Source organism: Cryptomeria japonica, chromosome 2 (assembly GCF_030272615.1).
Source record: "Cryptomeria japonica chromosome 2, Sugi_1.0, whole genome shotgun sequence".
Taxonomy (NCBI): Eukaryota; Viridiplantae; Streptophyta; class Pinopsida; order Cupressales; family Cupressaceae; genus Cryptomeria; species Cryptomeria japonica.
In genome coordinates this window covers 374,661,336-374,668,131 of record NC_081406.1, presented here as the reverse complement: position 1 = coordinate 374,668,131, position 6,796 = coordinate 374,661,336, and positions in this window count along the sequence as shown.

Below are 6,796 nucleotides of genomic sequence, written 5' to 3'. Positions count from 1 at the left end.
AAAGTTTCAAGGTTCTAAAGTGGAGGAACTATAAGCTTATTGATTTACGATCTCGAGATCCCAAAATGCCAAAGGGGAAATCAAAATAGTCCAATAAGGTAAGGCTTCAGAATCCTACGAACCCAGGATTTTGAAGCGCTAAGCGGGATAGCTTTCAAAGTGCTTCAAGATCCAACAAACCTGGGGTTTCAAATCATTGTAAACAATTAACTTGGGGATACTTTGGGATCTCGAGAACCTGGGGTTCTGAAGTGTGTTTTCTAAAAGACCACTTCACTAAGAAAAGTACTTCGGTATCTTAGAGTTTTGGGGTTACAAAGTGGAGGAATCAAAACAAGGACAAGGCTCGGGATCTCAAGAACCCGAGATCTCGAAATGGCATCCAAACAACCAAGGTAAGAAAATCGATAAAAAGGAAGAAAAACATTTCAAAACAACTTATTTAAAACTAAAAACCCTAGGCTAAAACACAAGGTAGGAAGGAAAACACTTACCTAGAAAAAGGAGGAGGGAGAACACCAAAGGATGCCACAAATTTTTATTTTGCCTAGGTCACCATGAATGCAGAGCTTCTCGGAAGAAGAAAGAACGCAAAATGAGAAAAATAAGGCAAGAAGGGATATTTACACCCCTTGGTGACCACGTGGATCAAGGTGTGACATGCTTCGAGGTTTTAGGATCTTGGGGTTTCGAGGTGGAAAGACAATTAATCTCGAGAGTCTAGAGTTCCTAGACTCCAAAGAGAAGATGAACATAATAAGGAGAACCTAGGATCCCAAGATCCTTGGGTTCCAAGACTCCAAAAAATGAAACAAACTAGAAGGCTTGGGATTTTGGAAATCCAAGATTTTGAAACCTTCACAAAAAGAACAAAAGAAACACACAAAGGATTTTAGGATCCCAGGATTCTATGGTTCCAAGGTCCTTCACACTTGAACAAAGGGGTTACTTTAGGATTTTGGGATTCTGGGATCCCAAAGTTCCATAAACAAAAAAACAAAGACACCTCAGGGTTTTGGAAACCCAAAACTCTAAAGCCAAAACAAAAAGAAACAAGGCAAGGAGATGCACATCGGGATCTCGGGATTCCAGGATTTCGAGGTGTGTATAAATTATAAGGAACAAAAGACACCAAACATACTTTGTGGTTTTGGGACTTTGAAACTCCAAAGTGACACAAACAAAGCACAAGGGGAAACAAAAAATAGTAGGAAAAATAAAACAAAAAGGGGGACCCACATTTCTAAGCAACAAATGGAGGGGGTGAGTATGCAAGGCATAACAAATGGAAACTCTCTTGGAAAAATGGCTCAAGGGATTTCAGAACTTCAAAATCTCTGGTTAACTTGAACTCCAAGGCTACTGTCATTCAAGATAACTTATTAAAGTAGAAGTATGATTAAGAAAAAGACAAACAGTAAGCAGAGGACTACACTTAAGCAGCTCGTAAGTATGTGCTTTGATTAATTACCCCATCTTTTCAACCTCAAAGGTAGACAAAATAATTGATTTGCAAGATATGTGAGTGAAATCAATCTCGTATTTTGTGCAATGTTAGCCTAGGCATAGCTTTGTTGTCACCTGAATGTTTATAGTCTCGACAAAGTTACCTCTCGCCCTCATCAAATATTGCTCCATTGCTAGCCAGACATTCATAGCCTTGATGGATATACTTGAAATACCCAAATAAGTTGCAACAAGAAGAAACCTTTTTTTATATATATTTTCTTCGGCTTTCCTTTTCTTCTTTCTTCTTCTCTCTTTTATATTTCCCTTTTCTCTTAATCTTTAAGCAACTTTTGAAACAATTAAGTTCTGAAACTAGGTTGGGGATCATGGTGGATAACAAGAAATCACATGATTTCTGAATTTTCACTTGGGCATGAATTTTTTTGACATCTTCGAGATTTGATGATGTATTTATGATGTGCAGATGGTCTTTAGTCGAGGGAAGCACTAACTTCTTCAATATCTAGAACTCAAACCATAGTTAAACCATTGTACTTCACCTTGAATGAATGTAGATAATAATTTCAAAGCCAACAATAGATAATGAATTTATAAAGAGCTAAGAGTGTCAAAGACTCCTAAAAAGTTTCCATTATTATGCCCAAAACACTCTCCCAATGTTAAAGGCTTAGAAAAAGTGATTCCCCAACAACACACACAACCAACAAAGAAAAACAAAATAAAGAAGAAAAAGAAAAGCAAAAAAAGCAACTAAACTACTATAATACAATAGACCAAACTTATTCGAATCTAACCAAAATAGTGCTTAAGAAATTGACCATTGACAAGAAATGGTACAAGTTATGTCAAAGAGCTTAGTCTAAAAGTGTTCTCTCCAAGGATCTCAACAATTTGATAAGGACCTAACCATAGTCTTTCGAACTTGTGATGGTTGCCCTTTTTTTCCCTAGCCTTATCCCACAAGAAAACTAGGTCAGAAATCTAAAAGGCCTTCACCTTAACTCTTTTATCAAACCATCACTTAATGACAACTTGATGTTTGGAAAAATGTTGTAGGGAATTGATCCTTTATTAATCAAGTTTGAAAAGGTTAAGGATATAGACTTCAACCTGATCATCAACTTCTAGACTCTTCATAAATTGAAGGACTGGGATTTGTAAATTAACTAGAAAGACAAGATTTTGACCATACAAAAGGTAATAAGGAGACATTCCTAGGGAAGCCTTGACTCTGTTCATGTTAGTCTAAACGACATACTTTAACTGATTGTGCCAATCCATTGAGTTCTTTTCAAACAACTTCTTAATGACATCTAGGAGATTTTTCTCAGTGGATTCAACTAGTCCATTTCCCTGGGGGTAATAATTCGAGGAAAATTTGAGAACAAACTTGAATTCATATGACCATTGCATTAATTATGATGAAGTAAAAGTTGGGTCGTTATCACATACTAGAGCAAAAAGCATCCCAAACCTAGTAAGGATGTGGTCTTCAAGGAATTTGAGAATTATTTTCATAGTAGCATTCTTGCAAGCTTGAGCTTTTGTCAACCTAGTGCAATAATTTGTGGCAACCAGTATGAATTTATGTCTTGCAAACAAATTGGGGTTAATGACCCCAACAAAATCCAACACCCATTGTGTGAATAGTTTGACTTCAAATACTGGTTAAAGAGGCATAGCTAGATTGCATTCTCTAGATGTTGTTGTCTAACAAGTGTGGAAATGTCTAACATGCTCATGGGTGTCTTTGAATATACTTGGCCAATAATAGCCATCTTTCAAGATTTGATGCCTTGTAGCATCTGCTGACCCATGGCTTGTACCATATTTACCGTGAAATTATTCAATAATTTTCTTGGCTTCTTGATGATCAAGGCATATAAGGTAAATGCCATCATAGTTATTGCAGTACAACATTGACCCCTTAATCATGTGATTAGTGCTCTTTAATAACAAATCCCTTCTTTATGTAGCAATCAATACTTCAGGGCACTTGTTATTCAACAAGACAAAGATTAGGTCAGCATACCAAGGATCTTGTGTGAATGATTTGATGGTAGTTGACACTGGATATGAGGGTTATCTGTTGCGATGACTTGTGACAATCCTTGACCTCTCACTAGTTTCATAGGTTGCATCTCTAGATCAAACTCCTGTAGAATAGTTGGATCCACTTCCCACGATATTCTCGAAGCTCAATTTGCATTAGAAATGACTTGACTACCTGGTCAAGTACTATTGCATAAATCTTTCTCCTTAGGATATAATGCCTAAATTTCTTTACTACTCTCACTAAGGTGAATTCTTTCTTCTCCAAGGTAGAGTACCTTTCCTCTACATTCTTGAATGGTGAAATCATAAAAGCGATTGGTTTCTCATCACCATCATGTCTCTATGTCAGAACAACAACATAGGAATGCAGAGAAGCGAAAGAATAAATGTAGAATGTTAATGTATAATTTGGGATAGTTAGGACCGAGGCTTCAAAAATATATTTCTTTATTTCGGCAAATGACTCCTTTGCTTCTACACTCCATTCTACTTTTTCATCCTTCTTCATCATCTCATTCAATGGCTAAACAATTTCAATAAATCCAATAATGAACTTTATAACAAAATTGATCTTTCTAAAGAAAGATCTCATTTCCCTCTTACTTCTTGGCATCTATAGTTTCAAAAATACCTCAACTCTATCATGATAAATTGATATCCCCTTTTTTGATATTGCATGGCCTAGCAGTTTCCCTTTTGACACTGCAAACACACATTTATTATAATTAAGGGATATCCCATATTTTTAGAACCTTTCCAATATTTTGCACAAACAATTGGGATGATCTTCATGCCTCTTGGAGAATATAGTGAAGTTGTCCATATATATGATTATACAGTTCCAAATCAACTCCTTAAAAGATGTATACATTTCCATTTGGAAGGTTGCACTAGCATTTATTAACTTGAATGGCATCCATCGATTTGTAGAAGTACCCCATTTGGTGGTGAATGCAATCTTAATATGATCTTCATAATTGACTAGGATTAGCTTATATGTAGAATATCCATCCAAAAAAGACATCATCTATGGCCCATTCATGATCTGCAATACTTCATCTAGAGATGGTAGTAGGTAATTATCCTTCTTGGATGCCTTGTCAATGTTACAAAAAATCTACACATAACTTGATCTCTCTGTTTTTCTTTCATACTGGAACCAAGTTGGCCACCCACGTGGAATGGTGAATACGAGAGATAGTTTTGGTTTTAAGTAGCTTTTGAACTTCTTTGAAGATAAGAGGTTCTATGAGTGGATTCACCGAACAATGCATCTACTTGAAAGGCTTTGTGTTGGATTTCAGAGGTATTGTATGAGTGATTGTGGATATGCCAAAAAATTTCAAATCCTCATACCCCTAGGCTATGACATCTAGGTACTCCTTCAAAAAACTTAAAATTTGTTCTCTCTCAGCCTAGGTACAAATTTTGCCAATGAAAGCCACCCTTTATTGACCATCCTGGCCAATATTGTATGGTTCATATTTCCCTGCCTCAGAATCAGTGGTCAAATTATCCTTTACTTTGGGGTAAAAATCAAAGAGGCATTCAGGGGGTAACCATACCCTTAGGAATGAAATTTGTAAAGAGGTCGATAATACCTTCAACGCCTTCTTCACTAGCAAATTTTTTTCTGTCATCTTCATCAATAATTGGGTCTTCAAAGTCGTTGAAATTAGAAAGAAAAACCAAGATATGTCTATCATCTTTGAAGACTTGAAAATGATAAATGTTGTCAGGTATAGTTAGTACTGGGACCAACTCCATAGATAATCTCTTTAATGGAGACTTATTTATTGGTTTTAACGTACTCGCAACCACAACCAATGCATCTATAACAAATTAGCTTTCAAAGTAAAATTTCATAAAATGTAAATTTCCTAATTACTAGACTTAGAATCATCAACACAATGTCACAACATGTTTTCACATGGTACTTCCAAGAGACAGTCTCATTCATTTCATACAACCATATTTGGGCTTCAATAATGACCAAGAGGATGTCATCTATGAGTTATACACCCTTACACGGAACAATAAGAGGAGATATGCTAATTGGTTATGCATGTGTTTCATTCTCCAACAAGAACAACAAAAATCTCAACGCATGTAGAATGATGCCCAAAAAGAACTCATTGCACAAAGAAATCCACCACCCCAACCATCTCCTCAACCTCCACAAAACTAAAGAGAGGCAAGTTGGAACATATATCTTATTTTTCTCCAGAGAGATTTCAGAGATCCTTTAGAAGCACATCTCATCCAAAATATCTTATAGAATTAGGACCTGTTACCAGAAGAAAGAAGAAAAAAGATAAGTGATAACCTTCAACAATCTTTCCAATGCAATCATCACATTCTAACCAAGAAACCCAAGTCATACTAGGTCCCCAACCCATTGCAACACCTTTCATAAATCAAAACCCACCACTACCTTCAATGGCATTTTTCAACCAAACGGAAACACTCTTGGGAACAATACCCATAGAGATTCATGATTTACCCAATAATCCTAATAAATTCTATAGCCAATATGAGTTTGGAGGACCTAGGATTGCTGAAGAACATATCAAAGAATTCAAAGATGTGGTAGTCTATAATCATATCCAACACCAAGATGTGGTGTGCCAACTTTTCCCATACTCACTTGGAGAAAACGAATATAGTTGGTACTTGAAATTATCTTCCAACTCTATTATTAGCTGGGAAACTCTGGAAAAAGTATTCATTGCTCAGTTTAGAGTGTATGTTGATCTAACAACCCTTTACCACCAGTTTGCTTCACTGAGGAAGTTACCCAATGAACCCTTGACTACTTTCAACACAAAGTTGCAAAGGGCATACAAAAGGTTGCAAGACCCTTATCAGATTATGGAATTGGTGGCTATTGAATCCTATTTGAAAGCTATTGATCCATTGAGTATAAAGTTCATTAAGTAGATTGTTGTAGAAGCAAATAGAAATACCTCGACCAAAGTTTACGCCTTGGCTCTCAAGATGAACTAGGAATTGAACCAGTTGCTCAGAGGGATAGGTCATAATATCCGAATGGGCATGACTTATGAGAACTACAACCAACTCCTAGACACTGGTCGATGTATACTAGTGGGAGCTCCTACAATGAATCTCATCCCTTTATATGAGCCACCACAAGTTATGAACCAATAGCCCACAACTCAATCCTTACCTTGGCTCAATATCAACATTGTTTTTCTTCATGTTCATTTCAATGATCAAACACATGGTATGACATAACGACATATCACCTCTA